General features: G+C 41.7%; 1 protein-coding gene across 1 annotated transcript in view; it reads right to left on the bottom strand.

The window, feature by feature from the left end:
- Positions 1-14,243, bottom strand: part of MAMDC2 (MAM domain containing 2) — a 58,738-nt gene that overhangs the window by 28,368 nt on the left and 16,127 nt on the right. The gene's annotated exons all lie outside the window — the stretch shown is intronic.

The following is a 14,243-nucleotide window of genomic DNA, read 5'->3' as shown; positions in this document are numbered from 1 at the left end:
AACAGAGAAAGAAATTCGTTTAAAAACACAACAAAATAACAAAACAGGCTACGACATCCATGTCTGAAACACTATCCCACAGACTATCTGGAAAAATATCCTTCCAAACTAGTAGCAGATAAATATCAATTATCAGCAGCCAGGCTTCAAGCAAGAGTTGCCAGAACTGTCAGGGGCTGTGTTTAGTCAGGCCTCCACCCAGCCGCACATCACACCTATCCTCTTTAAACTCCCCAGAGCATAAATTTCTTCTTCTTCAACCTCATTTTACTTGACCACAGAGCTCATCCCTGTTTCCACACATATGTAAGCATTTGCTTAACTTGGACACATTGACAACTGGTCTGAAGCTAAATACCCTGCTTGCCTTTGAGGGACACCATCCCCTCCGAAATCCTGCCTGAATCCTCTAACTCCACCAAGCATCCCTCAGAGTGCTTCCCAGGAGATACTCTATTATTTCAAAAGCATTCTCTTGGATGTGAAAAAAAATCATCCACATGGACAGTTACCACCTCTCCAAGGCAAATGGCAGGTAACAGATTTGGTCTACAAGGCTTCCGAAGTCTTCTCCCATACACCCCAGGAAGATGACAGAAGCAACCAGTAGCTCTGGCAACATGTGAGTCCTTAGGCAATGCATGTTACAGCACCCCCCTGCAACTTCTCCCTCTCTCACCTGCAGACACTGTGTATAGCAACCCATACGTATTGTACATTTTTGTTTAACAGATATAAATGACTGCAACTTACTTAGGGGGTTGATGCAGCCCTAGGTAGTATAAGGGGCTGCGTAAATACAGAAAAGCTGAATTTTCTTTCCCTTTTTAGGGAATGGAATTTTTTTCCCTCTAACCATAATTTCTCTTTATATCTACTGTGTCTGGTTTTAGTCTCCTGGAGGAATATACAAAATCATTCGTTAAGCATGAGTAACTTGTAACTGCAGCAGCATATGAAAGAAAAATATACACAGGAATAAATATTTAAAAACAGGTAATGTGCCTGCCAAATACTTAAATCCGCCACGAAATAAAATGTGAGTGCATAAAACATCCACTTGCCTACACATGTCCAGTTATCTCACAAGAGTTAGAAAGCACAGAATTTATCTGCTAGCATGTGCCATGCCAAGGTTTGCGTGTCTTTTTCACATGCATGGAGGACACAGGGGAAACATCAATGCCTTATCAGAAGTTGAACGCTTCTCACACATTTGTTTTTAACTGATATAAGTGGCAATATCCAGTTCAGATTAATAATCTGTGGTTTTAGGCTAGTCTGAATTTGAATCATTTTGCTTACAAATAAACCTGCAATTCACAATCCATGCCTGGCAATTTCAGTTTAGATTTCAGCCCTATTTTTATATGTACTTCATGAGAAACCCCATAGGAAACAGACCCTTCTTATAATATTCATCTTTTTTTTTCCATAAATAAATTACTGTTGATATAGGAAAACACATTCACATGAAGACCTCAAATTACCAGCTATGAGGCTTAAATGGCTGCCTGGCTTTAAGACTTAATTATAAGTAAACTAAGGTTCTCCTATGTAAATAGTGATTTAAAAGAGAAAGAAAACCTCTTAGAACTTCTCTCTGGGATGATTGTATTACTGTAAACTTGACTCTGCATTCTCTGTTTGCTGTACACTTGCTCTGGCTTGGTCTGATTCCCCACTGGTTGGAAAGCAAAGAACATGAACTCTCTTTTTAATTTTTTTGATGATGACAGTTCCTTTTTTAAGCAAAAATAATTTGACCTATTCATTAACTCTCTAGAAATGGAGTGGTCTCACCCCCAACCTGCTATATGCTTCAGTATCTTCTGGAAATTTAAATGTGTGACTGACTCCACTGAAATGAATGGGAGCACTGATGGAGAGATTTCTGTGTCAGTTCAAACGCTTTGCTAATAAGGATCAGGGCACCTGGCACTTTGCAGTATCATGCACAGAAAATGCTAAGGCTAAACTTCTTCCAAATGAATGCTGGCATTGACTAAATGGCCTTTTTACTAAACTGTATGTCAGTAATAGCAACGACATGTGCCACTGCTGCAGAAAGGTCTCACAATGCAGACTTCAAGGACTGACACACAGCAATTGTGAGAGCAGATGGATGCAAAGAGAGGGTTCCTTGGAGTAAAGAAGCAGACAACTTTCCACACTTCTTTTACTCCAAGGAACCCTCTCTTTGCATCCATCTGCTCTCACAATTGCTGTGTGTCAGTCCTTGAAGTCTCGCATTGTGAGACCTTTCTGCAGCAGTGGCACATGTCGTTGCTATTACTGACATACAGTCTTAGTAAAAAGGCCACTTAATTTATAGCAGTCATTCAACAGTTATCGAGAGGGATATTCTTCACAGGTAAGCAAAAGAGCAGCAGTCACAAAATGCTAGGACAAGCCTGATGACACAGAAACACCAGCATACAATTTCTGTCTATTACATGTTCAGGGGAGTAGATGCAGCCCTAAGCTGTATAAGGGGCTGTGCAAATACAGGAAAGCTGCACTTTCTTCTCACTTTTAGGGAATGGCATAGGGTTTTGACATTCTGGGGGAGACGCCATACAAGCTTCTTCAGAGATGACAAAAGCCAGGCTGCTAACTGCCTTTGGCTGCTAACAGCTAACAGTTCACTGCTGAAGTCAAACACGGATAGCCAGGAGAAGAGATGGAAGGGGATTCTCCGATGTATATTCCTCACCACTCACTTACTACTTAGGCTGGGAAGTAATGCACTTATTAACCCACATTCCTATGATGACTTTTTACCTCCTATGTAACTTCACTCTCTTCTCCTTTACAGCTGAATCAAACTGTACAGGACCAAGCATGTGTTCATTTTTCACTCCTCCACATCTAAGCAGAATACTAAGCCTAGGGGGGATTAGGATCCAGTGTTTCAAACATACCCCTCCTCCAGGCAACTATGCATTGCATTAGGAAGACTCACAAAACAAAACCTTTAAAATCCTTTTGTATGCAAGTCTCTCATCTTGCTGTTCTAATAAGCAGTTCCACACAGTCTCTCAATTACAGTTGGTGAGACCTTAACTCTATGAGTCATTCACCCAAATTTTCCAAATCTATATTTACTTACCTAATGCACAACAATACATCAGTCAGCAGTGATTATATCAATGGTTTAGAGGAAGGGGGTGTTGAGACGATAAATACTATTTTCCCAAGTACAGAAACAACACTGATTGCTTCCTTTGTAAATCACACAAACATGACAAACTACTAGACAATGGCTAATAAACTAAACTGAATTCTTTTGACAAAATAAAAAAAGAACCCAACAACTGAGATATCTAAAATCACCAGTTAGCTTTTAAATTATATATTTCTTGTGTAAAAAGTTGGAAGGGTAACCACAGACATGTTAGACCCTTTGTGGGATTTATAACTGACACAGCTGTTTGCTTAGTTCAGCAACAGTGCAATTCTACAAGGAAAAAAATGCCTATAAGCAGTGAGCCCTGAGTTAAGCAGTACTAAGGATATATGAAGCAGAAAACATTTGGGAATTTATACTCGATTAAGCACTCATTTATAAAGAAAAACTTACAGTAAATGTCTTAAAGTTGCCAGTCACATTTGGATTTTCTCTGTGCTTCGCATACAGGAACAGGAAGGAATATTACCAGGGCCTCTTAGGACAAAAACTGATTTACTGATATTTCCTCTAGAATCACAGTGTCTGCATTTTGGGCCATGGCTTTACGCATGACAAAGGAGTACATATTTTAGGACCTATTAAGTCTTCTTGCATCTTCAGGAAAACTTAGTTAAAAGTATTAATGATACAGCCAGAGAGACATATTCTGCAAAAGAAGTTTGCACATGGAGGTTACCCCTGCATACAGATGAGGTTTAGATGAAGGTTCAGAGTTTGAACTAAGAACACAGAAATTCTACCAGATCATACTTCATATGAGATTTTGGGTGAACTTCAGAAAAGGCTTGTGGGACCGGATTGCAAAGCTTTAGACTCAACACTTTTCATTCAATTTGTTTTCAGTAAAAGGCAAACTTTTCAGCTAAAGCGGACATTTTATGCTGACCATTTATCGGGAAAAAACAGAACTGTGTGGATCAATATTAAATTTGCCCTATATATGAAAAACTCTGATTTTCTGGAAAAAATTCTTCTAATCAGGAACAGTCACCATGAATTTTCATAAGACTTTTTGGATGGAAAAGGAGAAATTGGAGGGGAAAGCATTTTTTTTCCAGATGTTCTAGGCAGTGCCTTGGAAAAGCGAAAAATTGCATGAGCAAGTGACTTTTAAATTGGAGTGATAAATTTTCCCTACAAGCCCATGAAGAAAGTAAAGTGAAAGAAATCCCCAAACCAATCAAACACAAAAAAAGCCTACACAAATATTTCAGCTGAGCCCACATTTTGCATTGGGACTACAAAAGCAGCTTGAACTACAACTATAGGGGTGATTTTTAGTGAGAAGTCAAACACACGCACTCTGGAATGCTTTAATACATTTCAGCCTACAAGTAAAGGGTTGTTATTAGAGCAAGAGATCTTTGCAGAAAGTTTTGGTCCATGCAGCCTTAAAAGCTAGGCAGCATCAGGCTAGCGAGGCTTAGCCCTTGCCGCTGGCTGCAGGCTTCCCCTTGCTGCCTTCATCTGCCTGCAATGGTGCAGCTTCCCTCCAGGCAGCCTTGGCCACAAAGTCACCAAAACTGATTTGCATCAAGAGCCACCAATACCTCTCGTGTGAGCAATGTCTCTTGGAAGCAGCAGTGCATCCCAGGCAGATGGAGAAAGCATCACCTCTCACCACCACTGCTGGACCCATGGAGAAGGTCTATCCACTGCTCAGGCCCCTGTGGAGGTCTGCCCTACACTCCCTACTCAGCCTGATCTGGCAGACAGAGTGCAGCAACAGTGGTCCTCCCTTGCAAGAGTCAATATTTAGCCACATCCAGAGCGGTGCCCTGATTAAAGGTACCTGACCCACAGGGCATAACTGATATTTTCACACCCATCAAGCCACAGATCATTATTTTTAGTAAGCCGTTAGTTTCACACCAGAAGAACTGCATGGTACACACTGGGGCCAATTAGCATTGTCATCACTGGAAAAAACTTTCTGGTTTTTAAAACTCTTAGTCTCCTCTGTGGTTTCCTAAAAGCAGCCCTGTGAAATAGCTGACGGATGGAGAAACAGGAGGTGGTCTGGTTTTGTTGCCTGCAATGACTGACATGCACTGCTACTGCTGGAGGCTTTTTTCCCTCTTGTGTCAACAGGGGTAACTCTGGCTGAAAGTTGTGACCTTTCTGTAGCAAAAGCCAGTGGTCCTGCCTGGCAGCTGCCTGACCCCAGTCACTGCCCAGGCAGGGAGGGCACCTGAGGACCCACTACATCTTCCCCTGTGCAACACAGCTTCTTCAGGGGAAACAATGGTGTTTCCAGGCAACTTTCACAAAGGTGAGTAGTATTTGTAGAAAAGCACAGCTCTGAACGATGAACACACAGGCAGTTCACCCAGGCAGTCACATACTTTACTCCTGCTGGAGGGACAGCCCAGACAACAGGAGCTCCCTCATATGCTTTCTCTCCAGCCTACCTTACTTGATAAACAGTTTCCCTCCAGGAACGGACATTTACTGTTTGACCTTTTTTGTTTGAATCGGCCACCAGAATAGGCCAGACAGCTCATGTTTCCCAGCCCGGAGGGATGAATCTTCAAAGGCTCCTTTTCCAGTGGACGGCTTGGATTAACTACCAGACCCACCCTCCTGCCCTGTCCTTCGCTTCCCCAGAAAGTTCTGAAATACAGCTGTTAGTAAGCCTGTCAAAACCCGTAAAAGTAGCACAATTAGCCCTGAAACACTCTGTAACTGTAGCATCTGGTCACAGCTACTACCACATCGGCAATGCCTTCCAGCCTTGATCCGTCAGCATGCCTGTGAAAGTCTGGCAAGGACCCAGCCTGTGCTGCCGTCTTCTGTTTCCAATTTAGAGGAGTTGATCCACTGCACTGAGGACGCTTGAACTTGTAAGAGCTCCTTGGCAACAGCCAGGTCCTCTCCTTGCTTTGCTTCTTGAAGTCCTAAGATCCTTCCATCGTGCATCAATTACACCAGACACAAACATGTGGGTTTGTTTTCTTTCACAATGACCTCATAGATTTTTATACAATTTTTGAATTTTCTTTCTGCTTGTTCCAGCCAACCCATCAGACCCAGTGAGCTGTTGTTCAGACCACTCAGTTCTCCTTTTCACACTGTTCATTACATAATTTTGACAACTTTTTATCTGCTAACACAGAGGCTGCCATGTTATTCTGCAATATCTCTGGTTTTCCTTACAACAGCTCTTACAAAGAGCCATCTCTGTGATTTCTGTTAGCTGGCATACTTGACCAGGACATAGGTAAGATCTTCTGCCTTAATTTCTGAATCAGAAATAATTCAGAAAGCATTTCCTTTATTTTTTGGCATCCCAAATCAGTTTCCATTGTTCCCACTCCACAGGGAATATTAAAGATGAAAACCAAGACAAAGTAGAAACCATCAGGGATCTATTTGTTCACAGTGCTCAAATTTTTCATTACTAGCTCCATGCCTTTGCTATATAATGTTTCTACCAGGATCAAGCACTCAGGGAAAGTAGCTTTTCCAGCACAGCTGCCTGTCCTGGCAGAGCGCATGACAGGACAGCCTTCCTTCAGCAAAAGAATATGAAACTTCACTGCCATAGTATTCCCTTGCATTATGTTGTCTGTTTACTTTGTTCATTGATCTTGTCATTTATTTATGCAGATGGACATGGTGCAATGTGGTGCAGTATGCCTGCAACACATTACAAGCTCTGACGTGCTGAGCACATCTCAGCATGCCCAAGGCAAACCTACCTATTCAGTCCACACAGCCTTGGGACCTTTTTGAAGAAAAATCCTTCAGATTTGCAACCCAGACCAAACTGCTGGCCTGGACCCCAGAGCAGAAGCAATGTGAAGAAGCTGGTGAGCCAGAGCCATGACACAGGGGACTTCTCATAGTGTTTTAAGAGAGGGGACTTCTGGGGCCACGCTCCTCAGATCAGAGTGACAAGCACAGCCACAGAGACTAAGAGTTGGAGAGAAAGAAGAGATACTCCAATCCAATCAACCCCGATTTGGTTGCTAGATGTCAGGATTTCCATTAATCTGGAAGATCATGCTTTTTTTGCTTCAAAAGACTTCTTGGATGACAAACTTCCAACTTGCTCCTAAGGGGTTGAACTAAAAGCCTATGGCGCTCATTGTCTAAGCAAAACTCTGAAGCAAACCTGTACTCGGCCAGGGAAGTCTGAAGACTCTGGTCACAGCAAACAGTGGGCATGGGATGGAGAGGAGAAGCCAGCTTTGGAGCCAGGGCTCAAGGGTGAGCAGGAACAAAAGTCTGCCCAGCATGACTTGGCTTAGGTGCAAGAGGAAGCACAGTCAGACCATGCAAGGCAGACCTGGGCCAAGCTGCAACACTGCCGTTGGGGAAGGAAAAAAAGAACTTGACCAGTAACGTTCTGGAATGCACCTATAAGCCACAGGGACTCTCTCAGTGAAAGATTATAAAAGCAAAACTTCCCTACTGCATGTATCTGCCCTCTCTGCATCTGCTAAATCACTTGGTGTACTGCATTACCTTGAAAACCAGCCCATCTGCCTGAATGCTTGTCTGTGTCTCCCAATTACACCAGATCAACAAAGAAAATTTGACCTTTGCCCACAACCTTTATCCCTCCAAGGAAAATTATAGATTTCCTTGGCCTTTATAAATTACATTCACTCTTAATACTCACCTGGGCCCTACATCCTACATTGACTGAAATATTATTTGGTTTCAAAATATTTGAAGTATTTATTTGGTTTCACTGGCTTCAGAAGTTGAACTCCTGTGAATTCAGTTTCCTGCTTTCCATAAGATTGGTGGTTTCACACTCTTTTTTTTTTATACCAGGATCATTAGGATGACTAGCAGACTCATGGTGAGCTCACCTGTGATCTCATGTCACAAAGTACAAACAAAATTGCTAATAGGTACACATGTGTATATATATGCATGTCCTGAAATAGGTAGCTACAGAAATGCTTAGGAGCGAGTTAATCAGATCTTTACAGGTATTAGCAGTAACCTGAAGAAGGTGACCTGAGGGAATCAGCCTAGCCACACCATCAGTTTCCAAAAGCCATTGGGAGATGCTGCTTCATAACTTATCATGAGCTGCTGCTGTAGCAGCCACACAGCTGCAGCTACGTTTACTCAATGTTGATTCTTGACTAATCCACTGTAAGCAAGAAAGCAGCTACAGTGACTCATCTTCTGCCCGAGCAAGCTTCATCCTGGACCAGGAACATGCAATGGTGAAGATTCAGCATCTGTAACCACAAAACCTACAGCCAAGGAACACATCTATTGATGTTGAACGTCACAGCCACCAGGACCACAGCTGATACTTCCTGGAGCTCTGCAAAACTGCATCTGGCAGTTAGACACTACAAAGATCAAAGCTGGCAGCCTCAGTTTACCAGGGTTGCTTCTAGGCTTGCATTACTGTGTATCATTCCTGCCTGGAAGGTGGCTGGTAACAACTCTGGGTATGTGTGAGTGTGTAGAGACAGACTGAGTCAAAACCAACAAAACTGGAGAACCAGGTTTTCCTAAGGTTTATCAAAATAACCCCAGGTTAGATAACTGTAATCTCTAAAACACCTCATCCACATTTTAGGGGAATGGAAAGTAGTTGTACAATGAATCCTGATGTCTACACTTGCCATTTGAGCTTTAAGTATAACCTGTTGCACCATTGCATTCATTAGTTACTGAATCCAGCCTTGAGCTGTTTGACAAAAAATTTTTCATTCGAGTATAATACAGCAAGCAGAAAGTACCCTTCAAATGAAAAATACCCATACTCCATGGCAGAAGACATCTGCCGCAAGATGAACACAGAAGCTCTGGTCATAACCCTGCTCCTGCAAAGAAGCTCCCTTCCGCAGACATGAATGATAATTTACTGGCTGAGTACCCTTACGCAGAAACCGTTAAAACAGGCAAAATTAAATGAAAGGGGGATTTCACAGCCTAGAATTCAACCTATCAAGGTTGCTCTGATTTTTGTTTTCTTTTTTTTCTTCTTCAGTTATTAATCTCTCCTTCATTTGTTGAGTGGATAATTTTAATAATATGAAATGCTACAAACCAAAAGGCAGGAATGAAAGCTTGCTGGTTTTTCCCAGAAATTTGTATGTATATATTATCCCTGGGATGACTTTCCAGTTTTTACAGGGAACATAGAAAATTGCTCATGGTCTCAAAGTACATCAGAAGCTCCAAAAGTATTTTACTGTAGGGAGGGGCTGGTGCCCTATGACTCTCTCCGCTCAGCCTCAATAGTTGCATCTCTAGTACTACTTGCAGGGGATTCAGTTATGGGGCTTCGGCTCCCAGTGAGACATTTGGGATACCCAGAATTACACTGGTAAGGTATATGAAATGAAAAGACACCTTCTTGTGCAAAGTCCAGCCTGAGGGAACAAGTAGAAATGTCTGCCAACAAATGTTTATGCAAGTAGGTTTAGGAACCAGTATTTTGTTTTCCACAAGCTATTTAATTGCTGACCATAATCAACAGACTTGATACATTTTAGCTTCCCTGGGATTTGTATTTTAATTAAAACAGCCAGTCAAATTCTTCTTGGTAACTGATTCCAAGTCAGTGAACCACCTTATAAATCTCAATTCATCTCAAGGCATCAGATGTCATCTAGAATATGCACAGGGCTCTAACATATGTCTGGCCCCATCTACTCCTCACATGTCTGTCACACCATGGTGGCCTCTCTGCTTCCCCTTGCTAGGCAACGGTCAACAAATGAATTCCTCAGGCACCCCCTCCACATATTTCCCAGCTGCCCAGGGACACTTGTCATGGCAGATGCTCAGACTTTATTCTTAACATAGGCCCCAAATATTTCCTTTTTTTTTTTCCTAGATAACTTCGGAAGCGAAAAGCTACTGAAACTTTTGGCAAATTTAAGCACTTAATGCAACTTCATTCCAGTGAATATCCAGTATTATCCTCAGGCATTTGCTTGCAAGGGCATTCAGCATACCCCAGTCAACTTGTAACAGACATTTATCAAGACAGAAATAGCATTTGAGATATAAACTGGTCATTTGAAAAAAAATCTATCAATCTGACCTTGCTAGTTCATCACACTGTCTCCTTCAGGATATCCTCACTTATTCCCATCTCACTGCCAAAGTAAAGACAACCTTCTTAAAACTTTCCGAAGTATTAGAGTTTATGAGCCCTTATTAGATTTTTAGAAGTTGTTATTATTATTATTTCTCCTAATGGATCATTAAGACTCTTGGGCCTCATTCTTCTTACTTTACAAATATCCTAAATATCCTAGGGTGATCATACCCTAAATTTTAATGAAATTTAGGTAAATCCATAAAACACCATTTAGACTAACTTGCCTTAGTGACCTTGGGCCACCAAATCTCACCAGACACCTAACAGTACCCACAGCAAGCAGCTTCCTGACGAATGTGCACCCTGATTTATTGCTCAGAATGTAAGCAAAGGACCAGAAAAGGTCCCAGCAGATCCAACCCTGCATCTTCACAGCCAGCTGTTCATACCTGACAGTGGTCAGGTATTGATGTCCAGGGAAGAACTGAGTGCAGATCAAGCACATTGAGATACTTCCCTGTGCCCTCTCAGTCCCTGCTGCCACTTCTCAGTGTGGAGAACTGCTTGTGTTGGTTGTGGTATCAGCTGTATCAACAGATGAGTCCAACTGAGCAGCATGTGCTTTGTACTTGTTTTAAATAAAAATAAACCACACAGAAAATAAACCCTGCAGAAATAACTTTGCTCTCTCTGCCAAGCTTCGTGTGGTCTTTCTAAAAACAGTCCTTAGTCCATTTTTGCTAAGAAAGGCTGTTAGTGTTGGGTTCTGCCATAAAGAATTGTTCAGAAGCTATTTGAGACAAGGCAAATGCTGGAATACTTGAAGGTTGTTACATAGTGTCAACAAACACTTCCAGTGCTGGTCCCAACACATTTTCTGTGTGCTTACAGTTTTCCTAGAACCTTGAATTCTCTGCTGGAAAAGTATTTTCTGCAAACATGCAGCCTTTGTGGGAAATTAGAGCTAAGAGCTGGCACAGGCCAATGCTTCCATGTGGGGCTCTCTGCCCTTGCCAGCACTGCGTAAAGACCCAGCACGCCTGGCTGGTCACTGTCAGTCACTCACCACTTTCTCTCTGGTGTCAAGAAACAGATTTTCAAGACTGAAATTGTCCCAGTTTCACGTGTAACCCTGCAGAGTCAGAAACTTGTGCTGCCTGCAGAGAAACTTAACTTACTGAAGAAGTTTACAGTGGTACTTGCCCCAGAAGTATCAGTGGATATCACTGGGATTACAGAGGCAATTAGCTCCTTATTAAATGCTCACAAGCAATTAGACTAGCCACACAATCTTCATTTTGGGTTCAGCTTTCACATATACAAGATCCTGCTGCAGCCTGTCTCTTAAAATTGGAGGTGTAGGACTGTCTTTTCCAGACTCCATTCCTAACAGCATTGACAGCTGCTCCGCAATGCACATACAAGAGATATTTGCCATTAAACATGCTATCAGTGCAGTCGCCTCACATGGTCCCCCGCCTCTCTCTTTACTGTGGAGCCAGAGAAAGACTCATTTCCACAGCACAGAGAGGGTGAAACTCCCAGATCTGCTGCTCCTCCTCCACCCCTCAAAAGCTGAGAGCAAATTAGGCCACAAGAACAGCTGCTTGCCAAGTTTTATCTTGGAAAACAACGGAAATATTTATGACCGTTGGGAACTAGGGAAAAAAAAAGACAACTTTTCACTGTGTGATACTGAAAATAATCCTAAGTACTGAGCCAGTATTCTTATAACTATGGTGCTCTGAGGGAGGAAAACACAAGGGCTCACACACCAATATTCAAAAGTGTGCTCTCAAACACCACAGAGGAGCGGATCCAAGACAAGAATTTTGACATGCAGAATTGAGGAAAACATAATTTCACAAGATTACTGCAAACCAGATCTTTGCTATATAGACTTTTCTTTTAAAAAAAAAAAGAGAAATCCTTAAAGAAGGGGGAAAAATCAGTAACATACTTCATGCAAATAGTTGACTACATTTTATATAAATTTTTAACACACAGAAAAGCACACATAGCTTTAGAGAGCAAGGGATACAGCCTGCATCACAAAGAAAGTAACCAAGCAGGGATATTCATATAATTAAGTTATTTTCCTGCTTTTAGAAGTGTTCTATTTTCTTTTCTCAACCACAGGATTTTTTTCCCCATGCTGGCTATTTAAAAATCTGCTTTAAAAAAAATAATAATCAAAGTCTGCAATAGGTTCACAATTTGCAAATAGATAGTTTCTTTGTTATGCTTCAGACTCTCAAGATAAAGTATAGGAGTGTTAACAGTCAGGAAATCAGCCTCAAGAAATGTCCATGGTTATCCTCACAACCTCTGTGAGGAAAATGGCTCTGCTCCCCAGTTGTTTCCCATGAACCAAACTGTTTCACAAGAATATAGACTGATTCCAGCAGGGGAATCACATCATGAATTTTAAACCTGCATTTCTCGTTTCTGTGCCACATGAAGCCCATTTAGAAGCAAATAAAACCCACAGAGCCTTTCTGAAGACAGATCTAACTGGATATCTAACCTCTGCTCAGCTATCTCATAAGAGAATAAACCTGTAGTTACTTCTTTGTATCTCCCTTAAATTCCGTGTCAGATATAAAACATAGAAAGGAAACTATGAAATGAATAGTGTGTTTAGTCATAGCCTGAGGGACTGACAACAGACCACTGGATAAAAACTATGAACATATGCTAAATTCTCTCTCCTATTAAGCAAAAGCTGTAGCTCCTACCAGACAATAACTATCTGACAAAGAGGTCTGCAAATGTGCAGGTGAGTGACAGGCAGAAGGCCCAAAACCCACTGCACCTTAGAGTGGCTTTCTCGGCATTTAACATCTGTTCCTAGGTATAAAGGAAATGTGTCAGCCGTCAATCTTATTCAGACAGGAAAGGTGTCCTCTGGTGCAGGATCTGAGGCAGGCATACACATTCCCTACTGACTAATTTTCATGGTTAAAAGTGATGAAGGTACTGCCCATCAAGCACTCACCTACAGAACATTGTGCACAAGCTTTGCTATTGCTGATGTGACCTGCACACTGCATAAATGCAATCTCTCCTCTCAGAATCTCCAGCAGATCTGACATTCCCAGCACCAACATCTCATTTTTCTTCTAGGCCCATTTTAGCTCTGAAACTGACATCTTCCCTTTTCATGGAAAAAGGCCACATAGACATTTGTTGGGACAATGGAACAGTTTAGTAAGTCTTTTTTATTCAAGAGGAACTGTAGGTCACTTTTTAAAGATATTTACCCTTCTTCTAGAAGTACAACAGTGAGTTCCTCCTTATATCAAAACAAATCTAAGACAAAGCAAACAAGGTATGGTTTGAGAGTGTCTGGTTGACTTTGTAATTTACATCTCCTGAAGAAGCAATGATTAAAGAGATTCCTATTGCAGTAATGTAGCTTGAAATTTCAGATAAAATCACACCTCACCTTTTTGCATGCTCTTCCAAACATCTCAGTCAGAGTTAGATGCTAAAATTGAGCCTCATAAAGGCCTTTTAATAACAAGTAATTGAAAGGAAGAAGTATACTTTCTGCTTCAGGACAGCTAATACTTTGCTTTTAGTTTGTGTACGATCATATTGTGTATAGTGTTGCCAAAGAATTATAACATATAGAAACCTGGGCAACAGATCATGAAAATAGACAATAATCCTAAGAAGTATGTAGACAAACAGAAAGCAAATTCCACTGCAACCAAACTGCATTCATCAGACAGACCTATTGTAGTGTATTTCTGTGCCAGCTATGAAAGAAACTTGCTGCCATAGCTGAATATACCACAAAGATGATCAGAGGGCTGAAGCACCTCTGCTACAAGGACAGACTGAGAGTGGGGGGGTGTTCAGCCTGGAGAAGTCTCTGGGGAGACCTTACTGTGGCCATCCAGTACCTGAAGGCAGCCTACAAGAAAGCTGTGGAGGGAGTTTTTACAAGCGCGTGTAGCGATAGGATGAAGGGAACTGGCTTTTAATTGGAGAGGGGAAGATTTAGATTAGGCA

The sequence above is a fragment of the Phaenicophaeus curvirostris genome, chromosome Z (genome assembly GCF_032191515.1).
Source record: "Phaenicophaeus curvirostris isolate KB17595 chromosome Z, BPBGC_Pcur_1.0, whole genome shotgun sequence".
Classification (NCBI taxonomy): domain Eukaryota; kingdom Metazoa; phylum Chordata; class Aves; order Cuculiformes; family Cuculidae; genus Phaenicophaeus; species Phaenicophaeus curvirostris.
Note: the sequence above shows the minus strand (reverse complement) of the source record. Positions and strands in the feature narration are given on the sequence as shown.